We start from the raw sequence: 14,386 nt of genomic DNA, 5'->3' as shown, positions 1-14,386 counted from the left end.
TTTGAGACTTGCGTTCCTCTTTGAAATGTGAAAAAGTATTCCTTTTAGTCGACCAAGATTAGTGTTCTGCACTGCATTTCCTACAGAAGTGGAAAGGAGCCTTGGGAGTATGAGAGAAAAGGAGAAAAATGTGTCCCTTTGGATCCCAATCTACCTTTCACATCCTCTCAGGAAATTGTTTTGAAAGTGCTCAACACTTGGTGCAATATGCTGCAGTCACAAGGCAAAAATTTTACTGTTTCAAGAATGTTTTATGAGCCCCAGGAATAAATCCTCTCTAGCAGGGATGGTTAAGCATAATGTTGAGAGTCTGTGATTTTCCCCAGAGGTAGAGAAATCATTCCAAGCTTTTCTTCAAATTTGGTCATGAAACTTTAACAAGAAAATACCGAGGGCCATTCTGATACGTCACTGGGTTATGTACATTAAGACAAACCAAGGGGAGTGTTTTGATTGAGCAAATTATTTCCTTCGATCTCAAATGAGTTAAATATTCAATTTTAAGTGACAGTTCCGGTATGGCAAACTACTTTCATGGCAATGTGGTCAACATTATGCTCGGTCAGCATCTTTAAACAGACCAGCATAACTGTGTTTGACAATATGACAGTGATGAAGAGCAGGGGAACTGGTCATCCTAACATGAGCTTCGCTGAGACTACAATCTGCAATAAACAAGTGCAGCAAACAAAAGGACCAATTCAGTATTTGCAAATGCTAAGATTATTGGAAACAAAGGAAATAATTTTGTCACCCCAGAAAAAAAAATATGGCCTTTTATGATTGTTCTGAAAAAGCCCCCTGCCATGGACTGCTGCCACTCCTAAGAATTCAGAGCAGGCAGCTAATGCACATGGCTCTGCTTCCAACTTCATTAATATGAGATTTTGGCACTGCAGGAGCACCTCCTTGTGCATACTGGATCCAGATCTGGCCTAAGCACACAATTATGTTTCTGTTGAATTAGTCAGAGCACACGATGTGGTATTGATGCCAGTTTTGTGCTGACTGGAGGACAGACATTACCTGATTCGGTACGGTGTCTGCCAGAATTTGACAAACATATCTGAACCAACATAGTAAGTTTGTGCTTGTTCAGTGCTTGGCAGCGCATGGCTGTGATGTCCTGGTCCAGCACAGGGCACTTTTTATGCCAGATTTTCTGTTTGATGGAACCGTGGTTTAAGATGTACAGTGCAGTTACATGCCTTGCTTATGTTAACTAAGCTGCCCTGCCCCTCTACTGTAAGGTGGTGTTTAATTCCCATATGCATAACAGGGATTATATAATTCCAGAGAAAAGCCTCTCCTTTGATGTTTACTCCAGGGCTTCAGGTTTCTTAGTGATGCAGTAACTGCCAGTCCATCTGCCTCCTGAATGTAAGAAGTTTGCGTCTCACTTCAATAAGTAAATAAAAGGTACCGAGTTAGCATGGAAAGAATAGGACTGTCAGAGCAGAAGAGAAATCTGCTATCCAATCCTGCTTTTCTGACTTCCCATTGAGTGGGGTGTAGAACCAAGCCACCCTGCAGTCTGAGTTCTCCACTTTCAACAGATATTGGTCAAATCCTGCAGGATCAGAGCCAGCTTTGGGATTTTGAGACGTGCTGGCAAGAGGATTCTGCTGGGATCCTCCCTTCTTCATCATCCCTCCCAAGCAGAACAGAGTAATTTGCAGCAAAGTGGGTGGGGAGGGTTCAGAAATCTTTGAGCCCCAACAGCTTGCCCAGGCAACATAGAGGCCAGCCACATGCACACTGGGGGTGTCAGCATCTCAGCTATTTTCTAGAAACAATTCCATCTGAAGGGAGAAGTCCTTCAGACAAAGCCTTGTGACATATCCGGGTGATTTTTAGGTTGTTTTCTCTTCCTTTTCTTCTAATTACTTGGTCATGGAACCCAGAATAATCGGCCATAAGTGGTCAAAAGAGCCACAGAAACAAAATGCCTCTTGGGACATTGCAACACAATACTGAACTAGTAAAAAGAAACTTTGTTAACCTAAGAACAGTGCAAGTCTCTTTTTTTCACCTGTTTTCTCCCATATCTCTATCCTATTTTTCCTCCTTCCACCTTTGTTCTTTTCTGTCTTCTCCACATCATCTTCTCCTGTCTTGGTTTGCATTTCCTCTTCTAAAAACACTTTTCTTCTCTTGCTCATTATGTCACTCCTTTTCTTTTTATGGTGGTTTTACCTACTTCCCTCTTTTTCCCCATTCATTCCTGGCCACCATCCTCGTCAGTTTCTTTGCTCTGGCTTTGCTCTGGCTCTCCCTTGCTCTTGTTTCCACCCTCGTTCTCCCCATCCAATGTTTTCTCTTCTTTCCTCCCTGAGGAAATTAAATTTTCTCACCCCGAGTCTTACACCTTCTTATTCTCCATCCTTGCAGTCCTTCCCTGTCCTTCCCTTCCTTACACTGTGGGTTATTCTCATTCCCTCGCACCTCACTGCCCTGTAAACCCTTTGTATCCTTCCCCATTAGCTACCCAGCAAAATGTCTTTCACAAGCTACAGATGTTGCTACAGCCACAGGAGCCACAGTCATGGGAGCAATGTTTACAGAGACAAGACTGGCCTGAAAAGAAGCTCCTCTTGTGCACAAGTTAACTCATGGGGAGGCTATTAGTTGGGCTTATCAAAGGGTGGGTCAGCAGACAGGAAAATCCCAAGCTTATCTTTTTCTCCTTTGGACATCTATGCCTGTTTTGTCACTGTTGCTAATCCTCTCCTGCCTTCCCAAAGAGCATTGTCAATGCTGCACAGACAAAGGGCTGGTGGTTGCCCCTTCCCTTGCCCCTCTTGGAGGTGTGGATGGTTGCTGTGGTCAAAGGCATGCAGCAGCTGAGCCAGATCCCCTCTTCCACTTATGTTGGTATGCAGCTTGGAGCCGAGTCAGCTCTTTGGATGAGATGCTCTTTCCTGTGGCTGGAAGTTGCATCAGAAGTTCACCACAGAGGACAGCTGAGCCACCAGGCAGCAGTCAGCCAGCACCTGGCAGGGTGCTTTTGCACTGCTTTCATGGACCTTACCAAGGTAGCTCCCTGCCATGCTGTGAGCTGATCCACAGAAAGGACAGCCACACACAGTCCAAGTGCTGGAGCTAGTCACTGGCCGTGTAGAAATTGTGCACAATGTGCTTTTAAGTTGCTGTGATGAATCTCCTCTGCTCATGGCCAGCCTCCATGCCAAATGCTCTCGTCGCTGTGCAAAAGTCTAGAAAATACCCAGACAAACTCCTTCCCAAGGGCACCATCACTAAGTCAACACAGTTGTGGTATAAATGCATGCGTCCCATTGCTAGGGGTGGGAGAGCCAAAAGTGACGGGGGTTTGTCAGGAACACCCACAAAGATCCCTAGACCCAGAACAACCAAGTTTAAAGCTCCAAAGGCCAGCGCCTTCCAGCAGCAGGAGCCAAGCACAGTCAAGCACCAGATGAACATTTGCTTTTCTGCTTCATATCCTTCTCAGTCCTTTCCTTAAGAAATGTAGAGGATTAATAATTTTGGATGCAGAGCCTGAGTTCACGCAAACGCATATGAAACCTGCACACAATACCCCCATTAAATGCACAGAGAAGCTCAGAGACTGGAACAACTCACCTCCAAGAGCTTCACCCAAGTCCCACAGGAAGGCTATGGCGGAGCCAGAAATAGAGCCCAGACCTCCTGACTCCGAGCCCTGGGCCCTAACAAAAACATCAGCTTCCCTCCACCATCCCTCTCTTCATACACTACATTGACCAGACTGGAAAAGGCATTCAAAATAAATAAAACCTGCTTCTCGTGCCAAGTTTTAAAAAACATTTTCTTGTCATGGCTGGTTGTTTTTCTCCCGCTAGACGTTAGGCAGTCTCCACCAAGGGAGACAGCTCTCCTTTCTTCTCCAGGAAACACAGTTGTCTCCCACATGTTGCACTCAATGTAGCTCAAACAAATGTTTTAGGAAATTCCCCCTAATTCAGTGAAATTGTTAGCTTGGCAGTGGTGCGCTGGAAACAGGACTGCCTTGGATTTTTTTTTTATTTTTCCTTTTTAAAGTGTACAGGAGAGCTCGGGCTTCAGACGGGCTGCTGAGGAAGACAGAAACTCATGTTACATATAAAGGATTTGGCAGGCCTGAACATAGAAATTTCCAGAAGTGTTTGCGTGGCAACAGCTCTGTGCCAATCCACATTTTTTAGCTATTCTGGCTGGCTGCCCGGCCGACAAGAAAGTCTTGTATCTCCACGCAGTTCACTGGCTTCCCTGAGGAGTTTCCATACTGCATGGCAACATGGGATAATCTTATTTGCGCGCCAGAAAAACTCCTGCTACTTACACTGTTACTAAATACCAGATGTGCTTAATAAAGAGTAAGTGGAGCCAAACCTAGGGTAATCACATAACCTATCATTAACATTTTCTAAAAACAAAAAAATGCCATTGGAACAGCAGATTACTGTTTTGCTTTGTTTGCTTTACGCCCTGTTACGGGAACCCCTGGGGTGCTGGGAAGGGAGCGCGGCAGGAGCAGACAGCTCTGGCACGGCCGATGACATTGTTTACAATCACACCCCTGCACATCTGAAACATGTGTGAGAAAGTAAAGGCTAAGCAGATTTCCCCTGCCCTGGAGAGGGAGGGGAGGATTGCAGCAGGAAGTCTAACGCCACCAAGAAAGCGCTGGAGTCCTGTTTCTTCATCCTGGGGAGGTGGCCAGGGAAGGGAGGGGGGTTGGGATGCGGCAGCGTGAGTGTGGTCCTTCATGACATGCATGTCCCCAAGTCCCTGGTGCACGAGAATGTGGGAGCGGGACTTGTTCCTTGGAATTTAATGACGGCCCAAATCCTCCAAGCCCATTTAAACCACATTTTTGTGTGAGTCGGGGGGCCAGTCACCACACAAAATGTGTGCGCGCATTTATTATGGATTTAAATGGATGTTGCACATGTGCATATCTGATGGTGACCAGACCCTTGAGGGAAACAGTGAAGACACAGCCACGCCGAGTGAGTGAGTTCTGCTGCGGCAGGCTATGAGGAGGAGGAGGGAGACAAATGTGCTGTGACACTCGCAGCCCCCCAGTGCCCCTGGCAGAGGAGGCTTGGTTCAGCTTGGCCCAAAGCCCCGGGAAAACCCGAGCCACCCGACTGCAAGGGGGGCAACCCTCCCCAAAACAGGACATGGGCGAAAAAGCTGGTTTTTCCCACAGATCTTTCTGCAGTTGACACAGAGGAATGGAGTAAAATGGCTAGAAAAGGAGGTTTTGTCTTTATTTTAGTGTCTGCTACTATGTCTGTTGGCAAGCATGGGCTGACTGGGTCTTCCCAAGGATGACCATCCCTCGCAGGTCTGCTTGCTCCAGCTTGGTGGAAACCAAAGCAAAGGGATGGGAGGAGGGACAAGTCCAGGCCTTGCTTGATGTGTACAGGAAGGCGGGGAGCGGTGAATCACCCTCATCATGCAACAGCCCGGAGTGGTGCCATTGCTCTAGTCCCTCAAGCAAAGCTCTGACCCGCACCAGTGGGAGTCACAGCTATGCAAAGCTGGGATATCTGATGGCAGGAGCTGTGCCAAGGGCACGGGGTGAGGAGGTCACTGCCGGTGTCAGCCTGCCACAGCCCAGCAGCAGGAAAGCAGCCACAGCCCAGCGCTCACATGGCTCCCAATGTGACCGAACTCCTACGTTTCCCAAAGGTTGACTGCAAGGAGAGGAAAAACAGCAGACCAGAGGAACGCAATGGGCTTGACTCCCCAAGCCCACTGCTGGTGCCCCATCTGTTGCACCCACCATGCAAGGTCCAGCCCAGGCTCTGTTTCACCCCACAAATTCAGCAGCACTGGTCTTAAAGGCTGTGCCAAGTGGCAGCGAGGAGCACTGCTGCCTTTGTGCCCCCCAGGCCAGAGATGGGGTACGGTCCTGCACTGCTGGCATGGGAGCTGCACAGCAGGAGCGGTGGAGCAGCTGGTCCTGCTTGGGCCCCAGGCTTTTGCCTGATGCAAGTATTGCCGGGCTGGCCCCCAGCCACAGGCTTAGGGCAGCAGATGACTCAGGGCACCAAAACAGTCGTGTCCTCGCCACCTATTCTGCCGGCACCACACTCCTGTAGAGCTGAACTTCTGCTGCTACTGCTTAGAGGCTGGGTGAAGCTCTAGGTCGCTTGAGCCCTGCCCCACATCTCCCCCTTCCAGCTCCATCCTTCCCCCTGTCCCATGGCTGGAATGTCCCTAGCTGCTCAGCCTTCAGCTGACAAGACCCAGCTTTGCCTGTGCTGCTGAGAAGCCCCAAGGAGGGTCCAAACATCCCCCAGTGTGCCAACCTTGTTGCCACCATAAATGTGCTGAGCACTGCTAGAGGGCTGAGGCTACTGCCTGTGACCTGGCAGCTAGAGCAGGAGACAAGAAGCCTCCTCCACCCACAGTGCAAGCACAGAGTGACCAGTTTTCCCAGAGTAAAAACCTGGGACAGAAGCGAGGTTGCCAGCAGCTCACTCCCTTGGTGTGCCCACTCCTTGTCAGCCAGAAGATTTGGTATCATTGGAGCTGCTAGTCTGGGGAAGCCTCACCCCACCAGCTGTGGGCGGTGTGCAAGAGAGCCAGGAGAAAATTAGGTAGCGGCTGCCCAATGCTGCATCACTCTTTCCACTGCAGGCTTCAAGGATCTTCTAAAAGAGTCAGGAAGCAGCAGAGAAGAACAGCTAATCAGCTGCATAAAGGCACTCCTTCCCCTCATTGCTGCCCAGGACTCCCAGACCCCTGCCCGCTCCACCCTGCCGGACACTTCCAGTCAGCTGCATCCCTCTTGGCCTCCTCCCAGGAAGCTGAGGGGATGTTGAGGCACGGCTCATTGACTGCAAGGATCCAGGCACCTAGACAGACCCCACCAGGTCTGCCCCTTCCTTGTAGCACTGCATAGGCCATTCAGTTCAGTAGGTGAACCAACAAAAAGATGTTTTCCTACAGCTGCTTCCAGGACTCCAGCAACTGTACTGCTCTTTGGAGTTTGGTTTGTTTGTTGTGTTGTGAAGGGGAACCCATCAGATGTTCCTGAAAGTGAACATCTAACCCCATCCCCAGTTGGCAACAAGAAGGAGAGGCTCCTGCCAAGCAGTCACAAGGCACGCCACAAACAGCTTGTTTCACCTCCCCGCCAGGGAACAAAGTCCTTTGCCATTCAGAGACTTCAGTACGCAACGATGTTTTCCCTTGGCTCTGGTTCCCATTTGTCACACTCCTAAAAGACCAATCCCTGCTGCTCAAGGTTTTTGGTGAAGGCCTTATTTCTTGGATTTAGAGCCTTTCTTTTCTGAAAGGCAAGTCTCTTTAACCCAAATTGTTGACATGTTGACTGCCACAGTGACCTTTTCTTTGCTAAGCTTCATGTCCATGTCACTCTAGAGACAGGAGGTCCCATGAGCCCAGTGGGGCTGGCCTATGGGACAAGCCCAGCCCACTTGGCAGAAAAGCAAATTTAATACAGAGCTTGCTGCTCTTAAGCTTTACGATGGATTGGGGTGCACGTGGGGTTTCTGTTCTGTTGTGGCCATATGCAGGGGACAGACAGAACTGGATCTGCACTTGGCAAGGCATTGTCTGAACCACGGGGCAGTCCTGGGACTGAAGAGCTATCTTGAGAAAGACAAGGCAATAAAAGGGATTGAACAAGGAAGCAGAGGGGAAATAAAAGGGTTTGCAAATACCACCATAGAGCCATGATCAATGTGAAAAGAGATGGGGTTTAAGGTCTTTATTAGGAAAGAGCTAAGGGAGAGGCATGAGAAAGGCAAGGGCAGGAAAGAGCAGGGAGGGCAGATGAGATGAGGCTGAGAGGACGAGAAGGGGAAAGGTAAGACAACCCTGACAGGTCGCACTACACGACCTTCTGTTCCCCAGCAGCCAAGAGATAGGGGAAGGGGCACAGAATGGTTCCTTACATGTGCAGTAAAGATGCAGGGGGTGACTACTTCATCACTCAGTTTCTTACACTGGTGAGCCTAAGCTGACCTTGTTTTTTTCCCATGTCACGGGGCTGCCGTATCTGTTCAAACAACTTCTCCTTCCTTCCATCAATCAGAGCCAAAGTTGGACAAACGGGCAACACAGTGTCAGGGAACAACTGCAACCTAAGGCACACAGGAAAGATCTGCTACAGCTCTCCAACACATTGACAGGTTTTATCTTATCTGTTGCCAGGGGGGACAAAGAGCTAGAGGGACAGTGAAGGTCAACCAGGCACTTAGGAGAGCTCCGAACAAGGGAATAACTGATTACACTGAAGGACATCACATTTGCAATTAAGGCTGAGCTCCAAAGGTATGGGGGAAGTAAGCTGTTTCTCCTCCCCAGCCTGGCATAAGAAAGGCTCTCCACTGGCCACGCCAACAACAATGTGGAAGTGTCATTCCCCTTCCTGAGTCCCCACCATGTCCTGAATGAGGGAGGATGAGCAATAAGCCTGTAAGTATTTACAAGAAAAAGGCTTAGCACAAAGTGCTTCTGGGCACAGCTCTGCTGCCAGTAAAAAGCATGATGAAAAGCATACTTTCTTTGATGAAGCCTCATTCGAGTGGTTTATGGGTAAAGGTGAATCTAGTATATATCATATTTGTCTGATGGCAAACAGAGCCCACTTGTGAAATCCATCTGACTAGATGTTCTGAGAAAATCTTCATGAAACATCTGCGAGCTTTGAATGACTCCATTGTTGTCAGGGTTTCAGCTGGAAATTGTTCTGGATGTGAGGGAATGGTGGGTCACTCATGGCTTATTTCTTATTAAATGCTTTGGGTTTAGGGGCTTTGAGGATATGTAGATATTTTTCTCATTTACAGCTTCACATGAAGCAAAGTACTAGATGAAGAAAAATAATGAGAGCAACTTGCCTTTTTTATTTTTTAGTATTAAAGACGTAGGTTATTGCCTTGTTAAGAAAATGTGCAAGAAGTGTTTTTGACCCTCTAGAAGAGAATAGCTCTGTTACTGATCCAGATTAACAGGGTTTAAGATGCAACTGCTGTGGGCCAAAGAGGAAGGTATGCACTGTGGTTATGTCCTGGAGAGAGACTCAGCATATCTGGCTTAACCTCCCAGCTCTGTTGTTGACATCCTATCATTCTGTCTCTCTCTCCTGCTTTACTACAGCAATTTGAGAACACCAAAACTAATTGATTGTTTGTGTTTTTAGAGTTAGATACTCTGCTGTATAGCCCTTAAATCCTCTGGTCAAAAATGGCAAGTGTAAGATGCCCCTCTGGCTGGCCTCAGCCCACAGAGAGCAGTTTCACGCTCCAGGGAACTGCTGAGAAGATGTATCTGCTGGACACCTCCATCACCTCTGTTTGCAAGCAAAGCTTTGCAGGTTATCTCCTCTCATTGGAGAGGAAAAAAAAAAAAATCACACTTTTTTAATTCAGTCCCCCCTCAGTGGACTTTCCACTGCTTAAGGCCACCCGTCGGTGTCCCCACTAGCCCAGTTCTCTGTCAATTCAGCCTACTCTCACTTCATTTCCTCAGCTGTTAAATGATGCTGAAGTCACGGTCAGGTCTTTGGCTGCAGTGAAACAGGGGACTGCTACGCTGAAATGAGAACCTCCATGGAAACGTCTCCCGAAATAATGAAACGTGTGAAATAAAACTGGCTTAGGTGTTTGAGCGCTGTGTTTGCGTGTCACATAGCTGTGATGTTGGCCTACAGCCAGCAGTAGGAAATTTGCCAGTGCAAGCTAGGCTAGATCAGGTCCAGATCCCCTTGTGAGAACTCCCACCACTCCAGGTGCAGGTTGAAGCACTGTGCCCCTGCCTGCACACCAGGCACAATGTTGTCTTTTCCCTTGCATGCACAAGCTTTAAGACGACCAGGAGCAAGTTGGGAGACCCCAGAGCCATTGCTCTCACCCCTTGTCCCTGCAGCTCAGCCACACATGCCAGCCTTACATTCATAGCGGCTGAGGGCTGATCATGGCGGGGATTTTGGGAGTGACATATTAAAAAGCTGCTTCACAGGCTCACCCGGGGGTTGCTGTGGCTGGCTCTGCTCCATGTGCCACCCACCCTGCCTGCAGCTAGGACTGTGCTGGCTGCAGCTCCCTGGCATGGAGTGCTAATGCCAGGAGTGACAATGAGCCTTGCCTGGCCATGTTCCTTCAGCGTCCTACTGGCAGAGCTCATGAGCTTCATCCTTCTGATGAAGCTCATCTTCCATGAGCGTCCCACCAGTGAGGCTCCCCCTCCCTTCTGTGTCGTGGTCTCTCACCTATAACACTGCTGCAAAAAATGGTGCTCAGGCACCAGCAAGATGAGCTCCTTGCAGCTTGCTAGAATACTAACAGTGAGGGGCAATTCTGCAAGATTTGGCCCAGGCATAAGTGGTCATCCTTAGTAGTCACATGGCTATGGCTAAAGCCCAAATGGAGAGCAGAGCATCTGCCACCAAGCAAGCTGGTGGAGGCATGGCAAGAGACCACCCCAGTCCTCCGTGTTTAACATGCAAAGGGTCACGACCTTAGGGGAAGGGAAGAAGTGATTTTCCGGTTTTACTGAGAGAAATAGAGACAGACAGCTATTGGGATCTCCCAGCATCACACTGAAAATACATTACATGATCAGGAAACAGCCAAGGTTTTGTAATTCCCAGGCCCAGAGCAGCCATCATACTGGTTCCTGCCCTGGACAGGACATCAGGATCCATTCAGCATTTTGAAATAGCAGATAGCTATTTATGGCTGCTACCTATATTAATCCAAGGAGAAGAGTCTTTCTTTATTTTACAAACTCACTCCAAGTTTCCTTGAGTACCCCACTGACACAGGGTGAATTTCTGAGAGTAATCTTTCCTCCTTTTTCCCAGAACAGCAAACATCTGGGACTACTGAGATATCATCTTGTGGCATCGGCTGACTTTTTTCTTTAATGAGTTTCTGTGTAACAACTTCATGATGTTTTTCCTGGGAGGACAACTGTCTCATCTAAAACCTTGTCTCACATATTCCTTTATAGAAGGATGTTTTATGCTAAGGCTCTTGAAAGAATTTCCTTTCGTGTTCCGTCCCCACCTTTCTCTGTTTAATTCCTCCCAAATGTCTCTCTGATGCTTAACCTGCAGGTCGCCCTATTCACCAAAAACAAAGCAAAATGCTGGTTTGAATAAGCTCAAGATACATGGATGTCATTTCTGAACATTAGCAGGCCACATGATACTACCAACTTTATTTGATCCCATTTGCTGGAGCTGTCTGAATTTCTCAGGGGCAGGTTTTTTTTAATCCTGGTTCATTATTGTTCAAACCCATCAAGCAAATGGCTGTGGAGCGGAAGCTTGAATGGGCTTGTTTAATAAACAGGTGAAGTCATTCATCTGCAGCAGAGCAGCTCTGCAGCAAGGCTACTTCTTCTCCCTCCTGCTTCTTGCTGGGTCTGCGCTGGCAGCAGTTATGTTAAACCCTGGTAGCAAAATGCTGGGGAGGGTAAATCTTTGGCTTCACGCTAGCTGCTTTTGCCCGCCGCAAGAAATCCTTGCCGAAACAAATGGTTTGATTGTTTCCGTGGGTCAGTCGCCTATTTTAAATGGATTTCTCACATCTCACTTGGCACTGCTGAGGACACCGGCCCCATGGCAGGCTGTGTTCTTTATCTGAGCAAGTGACAGCCAAAGCAACAACCCACTCAGGCCCCAAGCTGTAGCCTTGGGATCAGTCAGTGAAACATTTGCAGCTCCCTACAGGTCTTATCGCTGCTGCCATGGAGAGCAGAGATATGCCGTGAAACCATGGCACCTGCTGAGTTTGGAAAACTAGCCCTAAGCTATCAGGATGGGCATGCGCCTGTGAGCTAGGAGCTGCACCCCGTTTCTTTAGCCCCCCTGACTCGCTCCATGTTTGAATTAAGGATCAGACCCTCAGCTGGTGTGTATTGGTGCATGGAAATTTGATGGAGCCCTGCCAGGTAACGGCAATTGAAGACCTGGCACCAGAATCTATTTTTCATACATAAAACTTGCTATTTTTGCATGACCTTTGGTTTCGCAGCAGCGCCAGAAAAGCTGCGTTTCCCCGGCGAAAGCGTGAATGTAAGATTTTGTTGCTGGATGCTCGCACCGAAGATGTGTTCGAGACAGATAACTGCTAGTATCTGTCACGGTGCCATTTCTGCGCTGAGCGTAGCATCTGGGAGCCCTCCCTGCCCCCCTGCTCCCTGCCTGCTAAAACCCAACTGAAACTCATTACATACCGGGAATACCAGCGTCCCCGCAAAGCCTGTGCTGCGCGGAGGAGGCTCTCCCTTGCTCCCTTTCTTCCCTTCCGCCCCGCTTGGCTGGGTCTTTGGCAGAGCCCCAGGACTTGGGAGGGGGGAGCGGAGGGGGGCTTGGGAGGGCAGCGACTTCCCGAGCATACCCACGGCCTCATTTTGATCTGCGGTACTGCCTGCTCATTTCCACTTCACAGATGCTGCTGAGCTCTGCCACCGAGAGACAAATCCCAGAAGGGGAAGGGAGCGTGGTGGGGAGGGAAGAGATGGAAGCAGAAAAGAGCCGCATTTATTAAGCTGTTTTTCTTCCAGTGAAAAGAAGCATTTATCAGTGATTTCATATATCATGTGAGATGTGGCTCCCTGCCAATTCCTAAGGATGCAAACAAGCTGCTGACATCATATACTAAATATAGAGCAGCTCCTGCTTTAGGTGAATAAATAATGCAGGTGCAAAAGCCCAGGTCTTCAGTTACACATTCATTACCATCCGTCTGTCAGGTTCTCATCATCAGGAGAACAACGTCCAACTCCAGCAAGGAGTGACAGGTGAAGAATGCAAAACAACTGCAGACAATAGGTGATTAAGCAGAATTTCCTTGTTCTCTGCTTTTTTCTTACAGCTACACTTCATTTCGGCAGTAATCCACGGTGTAGCTCTCCCAGTGCAGCTCTCCCGCCTCCCTCCCTTTCCCTCTGAGCCAAGCTGGAGTGACAAGCCTGGGTGGGGAGAGCCTGAACAATGAACATGGCCAAAATGTGGAAACTTCCCTAGGCGCTCAGCAGGGGGGGAAAAAAAAAACAACAAAACAGAAGGAAGAAAAAGGCAAAAAAAGAGAAAAGCTCTGATCAGACTATGCAAGCAGTAAAGCAGCATCATCCCACTATGAAACAGAAGTTTTCCACTCCCTGACAGAGAGAGGTTTTAATTAGGGTCTCCCAATGCTAATTGCTCTTGATTTCTCCAATGGTTTTATTTAAGGCACCCAATTTAAACAACCACGCAAGCAAACCTGTAGCTGGCTCCACAGCATATTATTTTAGCTCTCAGCAAGCACCCCAAGAAGGATTAGGATTGGTAATAAAACCCAATCGATACTTTGCCCCTTCTCTTCCTTCAGATCAAAGGCACAGAGCAGGAGGAAGCGCCCCAACCCATCCTTACTGGGGGAGAAAGGAGACAGGAGGGCAGGAAACAAGAAGACAATGCGCCATCAAAGCTGCCGCAAGGTGTTGGATCAATGACAACATCTGCATGAGGGTCTGGGCTACAATAGAAGCTGTTACCATGGGAACGGGTGCAAAAGCATCAGACGGGAGGGAGAAGGCGATGATGAAAGGTGGGAAAGCGGGAGAGAGTATTTTTAGATCGCTTAGGAGGAACGCTACACAATGACATCATCCTATCTCATTATTTGCATCCGTGCTGTATAACGCATTGTGGCGTCTGCCCCAGGCTGTTAAATTGGAAAATGTTATTATGGATGTGAATTATAAATGCTGTGGTGAGACTTGAGCTTGAGAGTTATTAGACATCACTATTCTGTAATAAAGGAGAGCATTTAATACACTATGCTGTACAGATTCACTGTTCAGTGCTAGAAGCATTGTGTCTAGGATTTTAATATTCCCAGAAAGTAATTATGAGTCATCCTTTTATTGTTATTAAGAAGCAGAGTGCAAATAATTTTACACATTTGATATCCCACACATCAACAAGCCTTTTGCACTGGAGAAACATGGCCTAATTTTCCAGAGCGCTGCGTGCCAATGTGTTCCAAGTGAATGTGGTTGTAGTCGTAGATGCTCAGCACTGCCAAAAATCCAGCCATCCATGCCACATGTGAAAGAAGCATCATTAATCTCGAAAATACAAAGTGCATGTTTCACTGCCTGTGTTTAGCTCCTCAGGTAGGGCCAGACCCCATTTAGAGTTAAGGACCCAGTAGATACCCGTGGCATCTCCTGAGTATAGCCCTGATTTTGGAGGGTGGGAGGGAATTCTGACTCTCAGACACCGCTCTGCTCCCAGCTGACAGGAGGGAAAGGCTCCAGCCTGGAGAGGTGAGACAAGCCAGGACTCATCTGCCTTGCTCTGGGACACGGGTGCCCAGAGCCCGCCGCACTGGAGAGGCTGGAATTGCTATTCCCATCACGCTGC

The 14,386-nt window shown here is 48.3% G+C and overlaps 1 long non-coding RNA gene across 2 annotated transcripts; it reads left to right on the top strand.

Moving 5' to 3' along the window:
- Positions 1-8,302: 8,302 nt before the first annotated feature.
- Positions 8,303-13,795, top strand: LOC106893005. Of its 2 annotated transcripts, none has more exons than XR_001412966.1 (2): positions 8,303-8,439; positions 13,347-13,795. It is a non-coding gene; the product is annotated as an uncharacterized LOC106893005 (long non-coding RNA). The 2 variants fall into 2 exon arrangements; XR_001412967.1 differs by having other exon boundaries at positions 8,320-8,439; positions 12,849-13,795.
- Positions 13,796-14,386: the final 591 nt, after the last annotated feature.

The sequence above is a fragment of the Calidris pugnax genome, unplaced genomic scaffold (genome assembly GCF_001431845.1).
Source record: "Calidris pugnax isolate Ruff unplaced genomic scaffold, ASM143184v1 scaffold24, whole genome shotgun sequence".
Lineage (NCBI taxonomy): Eukaryota > Metazoa > Chordata > Aves > Charadriiformes > Scolopacidae > Calidris > Calidris pugnax.
Note: the sequence above shows the minus strand (reverse complement) of the source record. Positions and strands in the feature narration are given on the sequence as shown.